We start from the raw sequence: 16,709 nt of genomic DNA on the forward strand, positions 1-16,709 counted from the left end.
CGCAGAGCAGAGCCCAGAGGGGCGGCGGGCCGTGGGGAGGGTGCGCGCCCTGCTTCTCCATCCGCTCGGGTACCCAGCCAGCCCTCTGCTCGGAGGTGTGCGGAGCTGCGAGGTGAGGTGGGTGGGGTGTGGCACCTGCGATGGCTAGGTTTGCTTCCCCGCAATGGGTGTTTTGGCCTGAAGTGTGTTCTCTATTTACAACTTGTCGCCCTGTGTGTTTGCTCTGAACCTCAATCAGATCGCCCTAGATGACACTGCAGAGTCCCCCACAGTCTTCCTTCCTGAGTTGAGGGTTCTTAATTGCAAGTATTCAGTTCAAGGACTCCTGCAATCCCTACGCAAGGCGGCTTGCTTGTTCCCCCTTCCCCGTGTCCTCTAAGCCTATTAGTACCAGGGCAGCGTTGAATCCGTTGGTTTCCTTTCCTGGGCATTGCCCATTGTAGAATGGAGTTTTGATACATCTTCGTCTGCTCGATGTGAATGTTGGTAACTGCAAGCCCATTTTTTCCTTTTCAGATACTAGTAGCTTGCTCAAGTGTCTGAAGGTCTTAGCACTGCTGATTAGCTAATACGTTTTAACGCTTAGGGGACATTTTCTTTGGCGATTTTAATTCTGGGTGGATGTTTTTTCCTTCAGGTATTCAGAATTGCAGCAGTGTTTGCACCGCATGACAATTTGTAGTTAGATAGGACTTCAGCAGTCCTCTTGATCACTCATTTTAACTTATCTTTTGTGCCCATGTTGTAATCTGTATGTAAATCGAGTTATCACTTTCTTTAACTTCTGCATTCCTCTTCCTAAATTGTCCTTTTCCCTTAGAAAACCAGAAAGTTATTTTTGTAATTGTATCGTGGAATGTTTTCAGTTTAGTAGACCAAAAAAGTAGTCGTTTATTTAAGGAGCTTTAAATGGTACATATTTTAAAACGTGTGCCAAAAGTTAAAACTCTGCAAGATCTGTATGGATGTCCTGTGTAATTACTGTGAGATAGTTACCAGTTTCTTATCCACTCCTTATTTCTCACCCTTAAGCAGATTTGTTAGTTTCCCATTCCACTTTTCTTAAGCTTTACAATGAAGTTTTAAGGTCATTTTTAATGGCTTTAGAACTCTGCCTTGAATTGCTTCGATACATAGTTAGAACTGCAGTCTCACTCTGAACCCTGAAGTGAAGGGGGTAGACTGAGAGCTACCCTTGTAATTAGCCAACTCTGCAAAGCATTTAAATGTTTTTATGTAGTGTAAGCTTTTGAAGAAGAAATTTTTATTGCCTTGAGTCAAGGCATTATTCTCTTTAGAATAGTCTAACTAGAATCCTGTATAATGGTTTCAGAGGTAGTAGAGGTCTAGATTAGTTTACACTGGCAGTGGCTCTCAACCTTCTGGCCCTTTAAATACAGTTCCTCATGTTGTGACCCAACCATAAAATTATTTTCGTTGCTACTTCATAACTGTAATGTTGCTACTGTTATGAATCGTAATGTAAATATCTGATATGCAGGATGGTCTTAGGCGACCCCTGTGAAAGGGTCGTTTACCGCCAAAGGGGTCTCGACCCACAGGTTGAGAACCGCTGTTACAGTATTATATTTTACAGTATTCACCATCCAAAATCTGCTCTTCTTGCTTGAAGTCTCTCAGTGCTTGGAAGTTGAGCATCAGTTGTAATAAATGAACCCTTTAGAGGGTTCTCTGCAAGTTGGGAGCATCCTGTAGACAGTTGGTAGAGTGGGCACTGACTATTACACTTTATACATTTCTGTTAGTTACACTGCCTTTAACCTAGAGCAGTGATGGCGAACCTTCTGAGCTCGGCGTGTCAGCATTTTGAAAAACCCTAACTTAACTCTGGTGCCGTGTCACATATATAAATTTTTTGATATTTGCAACCATAGTAAAACAAAGATTTATATTTTTGATATTTATTTTATATATTTAAATGCCATTTAACAAAGAAAAATCAACCAAAAAAATGAGTTCGCGTGTCATAGGTTTGCCATCACTGACCTATAGTGTAGTAACTAAGGGGTTGGGCCTCAGAGCCAGACTGGCTGGGTTTGAATCCTGGCTTTGCTTTAGAAGCAAGTTATTTATCCTCTTTGTGCTTCAATTTTCTCAGCTTCAAAAATGGGATAATAGTGGTGACACCCTTAGGATGATATTAAACATGAAAAGAGCCAGTCCACCTGAAGTGCTCAGCCTGGCACCTAACAAGTGCTCAGTAAATATTATTGCTGCTGCTGCTTTTCTTCAGCCGTTGAAGGGAACGGGTAAGCTGAAGAAGGGCTTTGGGCCGATGGAACATTATTAGTGCAGATTAATTCCACGAAGACCCATTCGCTTTTTGGGGGCTCATTGAGAGCTCAGTCTCACTGTCCTGCCGTGGGAGCATGTCACTTGGTTTTAAATGGAGCAGCTGGACCCTGAGCGGGGTGTCTTGAGATGCTGCTGTGGAGCTGCTCAAGTATCCCTGTTGGTCCTTCTGACAGAACCTTGGATTGTCTCCCTCGTGGTGGTGGTGGCTGCTATTTTAATCACCTGTTTTTGAGTATGTGATTGTGCTTATTTGACTGTCATGTGCTACAGTGAAAAATACTATCTCCCAAACTATGTTTATCTGATCAATATATTGCATGGCATTTCCAACATACCCAAAATCACTTTTCCTCTAAACATTGTTTATGTTTTTTTTTTTTTTTTTTTTTTGCTATTAATATTACAGAGAGTGAGGTCAGTTTTGATTTGGTATCGTGTTCCTTTTTAGCTTTCATGTAATATTCTTAGGAAAGTTTTAAGAAATATTTGTATTGATTTCAGAGAGGAAGGGAGAGGGCTAGAGAGAGAGAAACATCAGTGATGAGAGAGAATCACTGATGGGCTGCCTCCTGCACGCCCCACACTGGGGATTGAGTCTGCAACCTGGGCTTGTGTCCTGACTGGGAATCGAACCATGACCTCCTGGTTCATAGGTCAAAGCTCAAACACTAAAAAGTTTTTTTTTTTCTTCCCAAATTTAATGATTTTATGTATTTGTTCTTGGTTTGCAGGGATCTGATAGAATCTTGGATTGTAATACAGTGTTCTTTACATCAGTTTTAAAACTCGTAGTCTCAGGACCCTCTTACTCTCTTAAGAAATTATTGAGCACCTAAAGAGCTTTTGCGTCTTCTCTCTTTCCTTAGTTAATGCGTTATCAATCTTGTTAATGTTTTCAGAGGGCCAATTTTTGGTTTCAGTGCTTTTTCCTATTCTCTATTTTATTTATCTCTGACATTTTTTTTTTTTTAATTTTCTTTCTTCTATTGGCTTTGGGTTTAGTTCTCCTTTTTCTAGTTCCTTAAGTTGTAAAGTAGGTCGTTTATTTGAGAGCGTCCTTCTTTTTAAAGTTGTTTATAGCTATAAATTTCCTGATGAGCACTACTTTTCCGCATCGTGTAAATTTTGGTATGTTGTGTTTTTTATTTTCATCTGTCTCTTAAGTATTTCTAATTTCCCTTGAGATTTCTACTTTGCCCCATTGGTTGTTTAAGAGTGTGTTATTTAATTTCCACAAATTTGTGGATTGTCCAGTTTTCCTTCTCTTACTGCTTTCTTAATTTATCCTGTTGTGGTTGGAGAAGGTACTTTGTATATCTTACTTTGTATATCTATTTTTTAAAAAATCTATTGAGACTTAATCTGTGGCCTGACCTATAATGTGTCCTAGACTGTCCCCTGTGCACTTGAGAAGAATGTGTGTTCTGTTGTTAGGTAGCGTGTACTCTGTATGTCTATTTGGTTTATTGTGTTGTTTAAGTCCTCTGTTTCTTATCTTCTTTCTGGTTGTTCCATCCGTTATTGAGAATGGGGTACTGAAGCATCCAAGTAGTATTGTAGAATTGTCTATTTCTCCCTTTAATTCTGCCAGTTTTTGCTTCAAGTATTTTGATGGTCTGTTATTAGGTGCATGCCATTTATACTTATTACATTTTCTTGCTCTCTTGAACTTTTTATTAACATATCCTTTGTCTCAAAACATTTTTTAGATCTAAAGTCCATTTTGTCTGATATTAGTATAGCCACCTCTGCTTTCTTTTGATTACTGTTTGCAAGGAATATATTTTTCCATCCCTTCAGTTTCAATGTATTTGTTTCTAAAGTGAGTGTTGTGGAGAGCATATTATTGCATCATGGCTTTTAAAATTTTTTATTTTTTTATCCATTTTGCTAATCTCTGCCTTTAGATTGGAGAGTTTAATTTATTTACATTTCAGATAATTATTGATAAGGAGGAAATTCTGTCATTTTGCTATTTTTTAATATGCCTTATTGCTTTCTGAGTCCCTCATATCTTGTGTATTTTGATTCTTATTGGGGATATTAGTGGGGCCTGACTTTAGCTATGGTACTTTCCTTAAAACAAACAAAACTTAAATCATTTTAATGGATCAGAGTTAGGTTAGAGGCAATAGATATGTTTGATTCAAGGTAAAAATTTTTAATTTCATCTATCACCTATATAGATTTAGGAATTTGGGAATTTGTTTAAGCCTAAAAGTAGTCATTTGCAATCTGAATTGCTGGAAGAGTAATTTTAAATAAAGTAAATTGAAGTGTAGTGGGATTCAACTGTCCCAACAATAATACCCTATAACTTTTAGTATAATTGAGGAATCACATAGCAGAACAAATGAGACCTTTAAAAGTGCCAGAGTGTCTTTTGTGGAGAAATGTGTGAAACATCCAAACTTGTGTTCCTAATGAGGATGCATGATGAGGAAAGGTAGAAAGTATAATCTTTTTACAGGTTTACTCTTACCCACATTTTTTTATCAAGTTAATGACAGTAATATATGTGAAATAAATTTGCCTGTTTACAGTTGGGCTAACACATTCATAAACTAATAATTGGATGTTATATGAGTCAGGTAACTAGTTGAAAAAAAATGTCTACCTTAATATAGTAATTTAGAGTAGGTTAATATACACAGACCATGTTCACGGTAAGTATTTTTCTCTTAATATAAATGGTAATAATCTATCTGCCTATTGCTGGGACGATTATTCTTCCTTTCTTTAATAACAAAACAGATATTTTGACCTCCTTCCCTCAGAGTTCCTCACTTTTTTTCTTTAATGATGCTGCCAAGGGTAAGATGGGCATATTCTTTGGGTTGTTTCTTACTAAATATTCAGGGTTGCAGTTTTTCTCACATTGACATAGCTGGTGTGGGGGAATAATAGTTAGCTCCCTTATGTTCTCGAAGAGTGATTTATTCATTTCAGATGGTGAAACAATTAGAGAAAGTGAACAAAAGATGATTTGTATTCATTGTAGCTATTTCCCCATTTCCTGTGGCTGAACCAGCTACCCAGATATTCTTTTCCTGGTTGCCCGCTCCAACTCCAGCAGGAACAATATAATAGCAAAGGTTCTCATGGTTAATTAGAGACAGGTTTTTTAAATGTTTTTAAACAGTGGAAGCTTTTTGTCTAACGGTATCTTGTAGGAAGGCCTATTTGTAAATAGATGAGAGTAAAATAGTGATGTTGTTCTGGTTGAATGGGAACTGGACCAAGTTGTTTAGTCCGGGCAAGTCAGAAGGGAATCATATTTCCTCAGATTGAATTTACAAGATTTAGATGGGACTTTGGAGTGTGAACAGTGTATGTTTCTTTGCACTTTTTTTTTTTTTTAAAGAAGCAGTTTAAACTTGAAATAAATTAAAAACCATGTATATTTGAAGTATTTATATATCTAGACTATACAACTTTAGGTTTGGGGTGTGTGTCAGAATTTCTTCTATGGATTATTTGTGGAATGAAAATTAGGACAGCTTATGTGTATGAAATTCTGATGCCTGGTGTGTGTACATGCTTATTGACTTAGCTCATGGGCTTCATTTCAGTCTTAAGCTAGTGAGAATTGAAGTTTTCAGTTTTTAGATTCCCTGGGCTCTGGAACTAATTCTAGTTGAGGAAAATCTCAAAAATTCAGATCTAAAATTTTGTGCTTTTCTTGAGCTAGAGTAGACACAATTGCTTGCTTTTCCTTATGCATGGGCTAGCTTGAGGAAGTTGATTTTGCTGTATGATTTTCTGCTAAAGTCAAATTCCCATATAATTTTAGTATAGGTCATCGTTAAATATATAAAAGCACTCATACAGACCCCTCCCCCAATTTAGGGTAATGTATGCTGTGGACTTTTAGGTGACAGCATAGATTTTTAATGTAGCTTTTTTTTTTTTTTTTGAAGTGAACATATCAAGATTTTGTTGTCATATAATAAAACAAAATATTAAGCTTAGAGCTGGATCACTTGACCCTTTCTCTTCTTATCTCCTCCCAGTTAAAAATGCTTGCAGCTCTTAATAGACAGCATTCTCTTAGATCTGCAGTTGGGATCAATGCATTCAAGCCTCAGCACAATCTTCTTTGTAGTTTTAGCCTTTTTTCATCGGCTTAGTCTGCCCATGATAGCCACTCTGCTTCCTGTCACAATGCCGCTTCCCCTGCGCATACAGAGAATCCTTGCCCTTCTCCTACGGTGTTACTTTGTGGGGTTGATGCTTGCCACACTTCTTACAGAAAGTTCAGCCGGTTTTAGGAACGTTCATCATGTTTTCAAGAGCGCTATCAGCAGGGAAAGACAGCTTATTATTATTATTATTTTAAAAAAACTTCTGTCAGATAATTAACTCAGAATACATTTCCCAAAGACCCAGGTGGGTCGGTAGTTTTGCTTTTGTGCAAAAGTACATAGTATTTTGTCATGGGAAGTAGGCATTGAGGTACAGAGGACGTAAGTCCCTAATCCTAATTTAGAAATGATTGAATTATGAAAGTTCCTGCAGAGACTAAGCTTGTTTTCCTTTCTAAAGAGCTTTGTTGAGATATAACTCACCATACAATTTTCCCATTTAAAGTATGCAATTCCGTGGCTTTTAGTATATTTACAGAGTTGTGCAACATTATCACAGTCAGTTTTATAACATTTTTATTACCTCAGAAAGAAACTCTATACCCCTTTACCCTCTCCTCCTAATCCTAACCCCTATCTCCCCTAGTCCCAGGTAACCAGTAATCTGTCTCTATAGGTTTACTTATTCTGGGTATTTTATATACATGGAATTATATAATGTTGTGGTCTTTTGTGGCTGACTTTTCCCATTTAACATAATATTTTCAAGTTTAATCTAGGTAGCAAATATTAGTACTTTGTTTCTTTTGATTACTGAATAATATTCCATTATGTGGCTATATCACATTTTACTTATCCATTTATCCATTGATGGGCATTTGGGTTTCCACTTTTTGGTTACTATGAATAATGCTGCTGTGAACATTTGTGTATAAGTTTTTGTGTGGATATAGGTTTTCATTTTTTGGGGTTGTACCTAGAAATGGACTGTCGGAGTCATTTGGATACTTTATGTTTAGCTTTTTAAGGCACTGCTAGACTACTTCCATTTTATCTGCCATTTTACATCCCCTTCAGCAATGTATGGGGTTTCCCATTTCTTCACATTTTACTAATATTTATTATCTTAATTGTTTATTATTTATTATAGCCACTTTAGTGGGTGTGAAGTGTTATCTTATTGTAGACTAAATTTTAAATAGTAGCTAGGCATAGCAGGGATGATAATAGTCTAAGATGGAATTCATATTACAATTAAAGTATTTAACAGACTAACCTAGGACCATAATCCTCAGTAGCCATCTTAATCCTGGCTATGCGTGATTAGTATCACTTCCTAATTTTATTTTATTTTATTTACTTATTTTTTGTTAATTTTCACCCGAGGATATTTTTTTCATTGATTTTTAGAGAGAGTGGAAGGGAGGGGAAGAGACAGGGAGAGAGAAACATTGATGTGAGAGAGACACATTAATTGGTTGCCTCCCTCATGCTCCCTGACCAGGACCCAGGATCAAGCCTGCTACTGAGTTATGTGCTCTCAACTGGAATTGAACTTGTGACCCTTCAGTCCACGGGTTGCCGCTCTAACCACCAAGCCAGACCAGGTAGGGTTCATTTCCTAATTTTAAAAAAAGAGTCAGAGATTTATCTAATCTCTGAGGATATTATTGTATGATTCCTCACCCCTCAAACATTTCTTTATTGAAAAAGAAAATAGTGAAGATTCAGTTGTAAAGAACAGAATCTACTCTAGATACCTTAAGCAGAAAGGGCTTATTTACCAGAGGATACCAAAGAGCTTAGAGAATTGTTGGGATGTATCAGGTTGGTCCTTTCAGAAGATAGAAACCACACCGTAGCCCTAACCGGTTTGGCTCAGCGAATAGAGCGTCGGCCTGCGGACTCAAGGGTCCCAGGTTTGATTCCGGTCAAGGGCATGTTCCTTGGTTGCGGGCACATCCCCGGTAGGGGGCGTGCAGGAGGCGGCTGATTGATGTTTCTCTCTCATCGATGTTTCTAACTCTCTATCCCTCTACCCTCCTCTCTGTAAAAAAATCAATAAAATATATTTAAAAAAAGAAAAAAAAAAGGAAACCTCACTGTAATTTAACAGGAAAAGATTTGTATAAAGACATAGAGGCCTGGTGCACAAACACCGGTAGGGTCCCTCGGCCTGGCCTGAGGCTCTCCGACATCCCCTGAGGGGTCCTGGATTGCGAGAGGGCACAGGTCAGGCTGAGGGACCCCTCTGGTGCGCGATGGGGGCCAGGGAGGGAACGCGGGAGGGCTCCAGGGCGTGTCCGGTCCGTCTCGCCCAGTCCTGATCGCCCGGACCCCAGCAGCAAACTAACCTACTGGTCAGAGTGTCTGTCCCCTGATGGTCAGTGTGTGTCATAGCTACCGGTTGAACTGTTGCTTAGGCTTTTATATATATAGACTAGAGGCCCAGTGCATGAAATTCGTGCATGGGTAGGGTTCCTTGGCCTGGCCCATGATCAGGGCTGGCTGGGGCCTGCCCTCTCCCAGCTGCCGGCTGGGGCCTTCCTTAGTACCATGTCATCCCCTGGTGGTCAGCACACGTCATAGCGAGCGGACAAACTCCCAGTCAGTCGAACTCCTGAGGGGAGATTTGCATATTAACCTTTTTTTTTTTTTAAAAAAAATATATTTTATTGATTTTTTTACAGAGAGGAAGGGAGAGGGATAGAGGGTTAGAAACATCGATGAGAGAGAAACATCGATCAGCTGCCTCCTGCACACCACCCCCTACTGGGGATATGCCCACAACCAAGGTACATGCCCTTGACCGGAATCGAACCTGGGACCCTTCAGTCTGCAGGCCGACGCTTTATCCACAGAGCCAAACCAGTTAGGGCTAGCCTTTTATTATTGACTAGCCTGGCCAGCGTGGATCAGTGGTTGAGCGTCAACCTATGAACCAAGGAGGTCACGATTCGATTCCTGGTCAGGGCACATGCCCGGGTTGCAAGCTCGATCTCCCAGTGGGGGGTGTGCAGGAGGCAGCCAATCAATGATTCCCTCTCATCATTGATGTTTTTCTCTCTCTCCCTCTCTGAAATCAAGAAAAACGTACATTAAAAAAAAAAGAATTATTGACTATACCGGGATTGGAGCAATGAGGAGTTTACCAGTAAGAAGTAAAGATAGCTCTAAGGAATATAGGAAAAGCTGATATAAAGAGTAGTTACTGAGATAGAGTGGATTTCTCTCTCCATCTGGGGTCTAGACCTTGTTGGAAAAGGGCAAGGTCAAGGCAAGTATCTGTGGGTGGTGAATTTGCTGGCTATCAACCCTCTAGGGTGCCAGGGAAAGCTGTTCATGGGGAGATGTCTGTCCGGTCTCTGTGCTACGTCCTGTTGGGGACGCTGAATGTGCTGCAAGGAGCCTACTGCTGGAAAAGCCATCCTTGTTGCAGGAGTGGGTCCTGAAGAAGCCTGTCTGCTGCAGCCTAGTGAGCAAATTGGAACCAGAAGCAAAATTCTCTCCTCTGCAGTGTCTTTCCAATGTTCTCTTTTGACAAAGCTTAATATCGTGCCAGCTGGCAAAGAAATGAATAGTTTGAGGGCATACATCCATTTTCACAGAACAGGCACACGGTGAATTTGGAGATGAGGGGCAATAAATTAATGTCTGGCACAGGTATCACGTGGTTTACAGAATTGTTTGGAGATCTAAAGGAAGAGACTGTAGGTTGAGCTTGAAGGAACAACTCCCAAAACCTTTGCAGAGAACTGAGAAACCAAGGGGTGTGTGTAATTGTTTCTTTTATGATTCAAAGGCTTCCTATGTAATTGTGAAACTGCTCCTAGATCTTCATTGCGAGAACCACACTCCTCTTTTAAAATTAGGAAACTGCTGTGGTCAGGAGGCTGTGGTGATCAGGATTCTTTTGCTGTGCTTACCAGCTATAGAGCTATACTGGACCAGGACCAACCTATCTGGTCTGCACCAACCCTGCCTACAAGAGACTAGACTAGCCTTTCTCAATCTTTCTACACTGGAGGATCCATGAAATAATTCTTAGGTCTCAGGGAACTCCTCCATAAAAGTTATAACATCTATAAACTTTGTGATATTAGTTTAAACAGAAAGTTTAGATAAAATAATTGTTATTATCACCTATAATCCATTGGTGAAGTATGGGTCTTCTGTCCTAAATAGTTTGAAATCGGTACTACCTGACACTGGTGAGATGAGATTGACGGCAATTTTCTGGGAGAGGAAGATGCTGCACATCCCATGGGAATAGAGTGAACCAGCCACAGGGTCTGTGGGAGACAGGCTTTGTCGTAACAAAAGGACGAAGTAACCTTCCCATCCCTTCACTGTGGGAGTTTGTGATTAGTTTGTTTGAATAATTCTGAGAGCTGGCAGGGGACTGAGACTAGTTAGGTTTTGGATTGAATCAAGTACAACTGGTTTGGCTGATGGTGGAACGGGCTGGGCGAGGAGCCATTCCCACTGGAAGGGGCACATGTGGAAAGAGTGGGAGAACTCTCATTAGGCTTTGGGGGCCCTGTGAAGCTCAGGATTGTCAGGGCAGCACTTGAAAATAATTAGGTCTTATAATACAGTGCTTCAGTAATGACTGCTAATGCTTTATTGACAGAGGATGATGTATTTTCTGTGCATCTAATTATTTTGGCCATCTTATTAGTCTATTCTTTTGTGTGGCTATCCAGCACACAAAGAATGTAAACTCTGATGTGAATTAGTAATGCAGATAGAAAAAATAGATTTTCCTTTTCTTAAATTTCCCACTTTATTTTTTATTTTATTCAAGTAGGCCTAGGAGTCTTACCATAAATTTTACTATACAAGGTACTAATAAAATATGGCCTATGTATATGGTATGTGCAAGAGTAGTTTTATTTATATTTATTTAAAGCAAACAAAAAGACTTTAACCTTATTTGAAAAACAAGTAATTAATTTAGTTTACCATTCTGGAAACAGCTCATTTTCATGATTTTTTTTTTTAAAGCATTGGAGATTATATAGATATAGATATAGATATAGATATAGATATAGATATAGATATAGATATAGATATAGATATAGATATAGATATAGATATAGATATAGATATAGATATAGATATAGATACACACACACACACACACACACACACATTTCAGAGAGGAAAGGAGAGGGAGATAGAAACATCAATGATGAGAGAGAATCATTGATTGGCTGCCTCCTGCATGCCCCCTGCTGGGGATAGAGTTCTCTACCTGGGCATGTGCCCTGACCTGGAATTGAACTGTGACCTTCTGTTTGATAGATTGACGGTATACCACTGAGCCACGCCAGTTGGAACATTTTCATGAGTTTTAAAGACTCATATGGTAGAGATATTAAGTTACTGTTAAATAAATGGCTTCAGTTTTTAAAAAAATAGGCCTGATAGATTTAATTTAAATAAATGTTTCAAGTTAATTTTTTTGGTAATTTTTTATTGTGGTAAAATATATTTGGCCACAATAAAACCATTTAAACCATTTTAAGGTTATAATTCAGTGGCATTAATTATATTGACAATGTTGTGCAACCATAATCACTATTTTCAAAAATTTTCATTACCCCAGACGGACACTCCATAATTTCCATTAAATAATGAATACCGATTCCCCTTTACCTCAGCAAAGAAAAGTCTGTTCTTTTGTTATTGGACTTGGCACCCTTGCCAAAGTCACTTGCCATAGATATATGCGTTTATTTCTAGACTTTCAGTTCTGTTGCATTCATCTGTTGTCTATTGGCCACTACCACTTGTAAGCTGATTTGTATTAATGTATTTACAATATGTAAATTATTGAGAATGCTAAATAACAAAGCTACTAAAAATAATGTTAATAAAAATATACCCTAAGACAGAATTTATATAAGAATTTGAAAAAAAAACTTTTTTTAACCGATTGACATGATGAGGCTCAAATATAGTTCCAGAAGTTTCAAATTATTATATATATACTAGAGGCCCGGTGCACAAAAATTTGTGCACTCGGGGGGGGAGAGGGGGTCCCTCAGCCTGGCCTGTGCCCTCTCGCAGTCTGGGACCCCTCGGGAGATAACGACCTGCTGGCTTAGGCCTGCTCCCGGGTGGCAGAGGGCAGGTCCAATTCCTAGATGCAGCCCCTGGTTGGGCTCAGAGCAGGGCCGATTGGGGAGTTGGGGCACCGCCCCATCATGCACAGAGCAGGGCAGATTGGGAGGTTGTGATGCCACCCTCAGTCACGCTCAGGGTAGGGCCAGTTAGGGGGTTTGGGGCACCGTCCCCTGTCACACTCAAGGCAGGGTCGATGGGGAGGTTGCGGCGCCACCCCCTGTCACGCACAGAGCAGGGCCAATCAGGGGGTTGGGGCGCTGCCCCCGTCACACACAGAGCAGGGCCCATCAGGGGGTTGGGGCACCGCCCTCTATCCCCCACAGAGCAGGGCTGATCAGGGGTTTGGGGTGCCGCCACTCTCACACTCAGGGCAGGGCCGATGGGGAGGTTATGGCTCTACCCCATCACACACAGAGCAGGGTCCGTGAGGGGGGAGGTTCGGGAGCTCCCCCCTATCAGGCACAGAGCAGGGCTGCTCAGGGGGTTGGGGCCCGCCCCTGTCACACAGAGCCGCAGGGCGATCAGGGGGTTTGGGCGCTGCCCCCTGTCACGCTGATCCCGGTGCCGGGAGGCATATTACCCTTTTACTATATAGGGTAGAGGCCTGGTGCATGGGTGGGGCCGGCTGGTTTGCCCTGAAGGGTGTCCTGGATCAGGGTGGGGGTCCCCACTGGGGTGCCTGGCCAGTCTGGGTGAGGGGCTGAGGGCTGTTTTCAGGCTGGGAGTGACTGAAGTTCCCAACCGCTCCTTTTTTTCTTTTTTTCTTTTTTATTCTGGGTCAGCTTTACCTTGAGGCTTGGCTCCAGCTCTTAGGCCTCCGTGGCTGAAAGTAGGTTTCTGGCCTTTGCTTACAATGTTGTGAATCTGCTGGCTGAAGTCCGGCGGTATTTGTTACAATGTTTCTTAAACTGCAGGCTCAGAGGCCTGCAGCCGCAGGCGGGGAACGTTGGTTTTCTCCAACGATCCTCCGTCACTGAGGCAAGCAAGCCTCATGTTAGTTTCAAGCTGCCTGGCTGCCGGCCGCCATCTTGGCTGACAGTTAATTTGCATATCTTGCTGATTAGCCAATGAAAAGGGTAGCGGTCGTACGCCAATTACCATGTTTCTCTTTTATTAGTGTAGATGTATGTATGTGTTGATTACTTGACCTTTTATGAAAAGACTTTATACAAGGCAATTATTTTTTAAAACTAAAACTAAATAATGAAGTTTATGTCTTTCATATGAAAACTGTTTGCTTTCTTTTGTTAAACTTGAAATAACCATTCACAGATTTCATTTTCAACTGACATGAGGTGATTTTCTCCTTGATCTCGATAAACAACTAAAACATTTCTTACATAAAAAGTTGAAAACTTGTAGCTAAAATGTTCATTTCTTTATTGTGATTTGCAGGCCACTACTCTTACATAGAAATCCAGAATTTTTTAAGGGGCAGATCAGTAAATCTCATCTTGAGGGTCTAGTCCAGGGGTGGGCAAACTTTTTGACTCGAGGGCACAATGGGTTCTTAAACTGGACCGGAGGGCCGGAACAAAAGCATGGATGGAGTGTTTGTGTGAACTAATATAAATTCAAAGTAAACATCATTACATAAAAGGGTACGGTCTTTTTTTTTTTTTTTAGTTTTATTCATTTCAAACGGCCCGGATCCGGCCCGCGGGCCGTAGTTTGCCCACGGCTGGTCTAGTCAGAAAGTGGCACATAAGATTCTTCCTCCTCAAGGTCCAGAGATCCTTTTCCACTCTCAAGCCCAAGTAGCAGTCATTTTATGGTTTCCTTTTGTCACATGATCTCCCCCTGCCAAGAATCTTGTCACTTGAAGTAAAAATATTTTCTCTAAGGTCTCGCAGAGAGTTGTCCAGTTGTTTCACGTGATAAGTGTTTGCTAAGTTGACTAGCTTCAGTAGCCGCTCTTGATCCTCTGACCTACTTGTGAAAGTACTCCCGCAATTCACCTTTCAGCTGACACCTGTTGGGAACTCTTCATTTGAGAAGCCACTGGATTTCTGCGTGTGGCAGGAGTTTTATGTGCTCTTTGTCCAGTTTTCCTTGTAGTTCTTTAAACATTATTGAGTGTACAGGTTTTTGTTTAATAAAGTTAATCATTTTTATAGCTTTAAGTAGAACTTTAAAAAAATGTCATCTCCCAGAGCTTTTGACACTTAGCTCTCTGTGAAAATACTGTGTTGTGAAGTCAGGTATTTTTAATTTTAATTTTTTAATAAGAGTAGCAAATCTTCACATAGAGCCAGCTATGATGGGATATTATCAATTCAGATGCCAACATAGTGCTTCTAAAACACATCCTTAGTTTGCAGATAGGAGATCAAAACATTAAATACCCTGTTTTTTGTTAACTTTGGGCAGCAAGCACTCTGTAGCAAAATATTTTTCTTGATTTTACTGTTCTCAAATTTTATAATTATGAATGCATAATATATATAGAGTATAATCATATATATATATATATTATAGTTTACAAACTCTGGATTCATCAATCCGGATAGAAACCCCCCCCCCCATATTTTTCTGTTTATTACATAAGTATTTTACATCATGTGGCATGCCAATATGTTGACTTACCTTACAGTTAATATGCTGTAGAACTTTAAACATTTCTCCTATTGCATCTCATATAAGCATTTTACTTGGCATAATTTTACATTCTGATCTCATTAGTTTTTCAGCAATGGGATGGCTTTCCCTTTTCTAGTAAGTTCTGCTACTATTCATATGGGCACATCAGCCTTTTCATTGTATATAATTTTTAAAAAATAAAAGCTTTATTATGTTTGAGATTCCAGTAATACCTTTAACTTGTGAAATGACTATAATTTGTAGTTAAATGTCCTTTGAATATTGCTGGAACCTTTGTTGCAATACTTGTAAAGTTGTTTTCAGAGACAACACAGAATGGAATGGGCCAACTTGAATTACCAGCCTGTGTGTAAACCCATTGATAAGTCGTTTTCGTTCTCAAGCTGGGGTTTTGTGTGTGTCTTTTGTTGCACTAGTTTAGTGAAATGACTCGCAAAATTGTCCACTGGCCCTTCTCTTGTACCTCACCCTTAAAAATGGACACATTTGATTATCAAGCATATTTGTAAATACAATGTTATAATGTAAAACATAAGGGCATAATAAATAACCAAATGAGACAATCACAAAATTTCACAGTATAGTTTCCTTGTAATATAGTCAGCCCACATTTTAGAAAGTTTGCACCAATAGCAAAGCATTAAAAATGGGGCAACTGGGTATATTTCTTGGTTTTGTTTTTTGTTTTCTTCTCTTTCTTTTCCCCAAGGTTTTAAAAGGGTCAGGCAGGATGTTGTGTTGAGAATAAACAGACTCTAGGGGGCCAGAGGTAGAAGGGAGCCTAGGACAGTGGCTTGATCATAGAAGGTAGATGTGGTAAAAGTGATCAGATTCTATGTTTTAAAAGTAGAATTATCAGGACTTTTGTTTTTTAATGGATATTTTTTTGAGGGGCAGGGGAGAGAGAGAAACTTGTTGTTCCACTTATGTATGCATTCATTCATTGTTTCTTGTATGTGCCCTGACTGGGGCTAGAACCTGCAACCTTGGCATAACAGGACAATGCTCTAACCAATTGAGCTATCTGGCCAGGGCTTATCAGGGCTTCTTGCTGTATTGGATGTGGGGTGTAAGACAGAAGCTAAGGAGGAAGTTAAGGTTTTGGGTCACATACTTGGAGGGAGAGAATTGTCTTTAACTATCCTTGGGAAAAGCTGAGGTTAGAACACCCTCGAAAGGGAAGGGAAGGTCAGGAGATCAGTTGTGGATATCTTGAGTTTGTGATATGAGAGATCTAAGTGGAAGTGGTTGTGTAGACTGAATGAGATCACCAAGAGACCTGAGGTAGAAAAGGACAAGAGAGAACTGAGCCTTGGGGCATTTCAGGAAAAGAGGCTTAGAAGGAGTGGCAGGTGGGTAGACAGAAAACAGAGTATGTCCAACTGAAGAAAGTATTTCCAAGAAGAGGGAGTGATCAGCCATATCAAGTGCTGCTGATAGAACCAGTAAGATGAAGCCTGAGAATTGACAGTTGGATTTGGTAACAGTAAATGAGATCATTGGTTGCTGACAAGAGCAGTGTTAATGGGGTGGTGTGTGGAAAACTGGACTGGAATGTGTTTAAGAGGGAACGGG

General features: G+C 40.1%; 1 protein-coding gene and 1 pseudogene across 3 annotated transcripts in view; one reads left to right on the forward strand and one right to left on the reverse strand.

Moving 5' to 3' along the window:
• The window catches only part of AGTPBP1 (ATP/GTP binding protein 1), a 115,408-nt gene that overhangs the window by 616 nt on the left and 98,083 nt on the right, over nucleotides 1-16,709 (forward strand). Inside the window, exon 2 of one of the 3 annotated variants that reach the window (XM_036330661.1) lies at nucleotides 7,906-8,008. The exons of the other annotated variants lie outside the window; for them this stretch is intronic. The gene's annotated coding sequence lies outside the window, so the exon portion shown is untranslated. The remainder of the gene's footprint in view (nucleotides 1-7,905; nucleotides 8,009-16,709) is intronic. 3 annotated transcript variants of the gene reach the window in all.
• Nucleotides 6,285-6,600, reverse strand: LOC118667716 (annotated as a pseudogene).

The sequence above is a fragment of the Myotis myotis genome, unplaced genomic scaffold (assembly GCF_014108235.1).
Source record: "Myotis myotis isolate mMyoMyo1 unplaced genomic scaffold, mMyoMyo1.p scaffold_m19_p_12, whole genome shotgun sequence".
Classification (NCBI taxonomy): Eukaryota; Metazoa; Chordata; class Mammalia; order Chiroptera; family Vespertilionidae; genus Myotis; species Myotis myotis.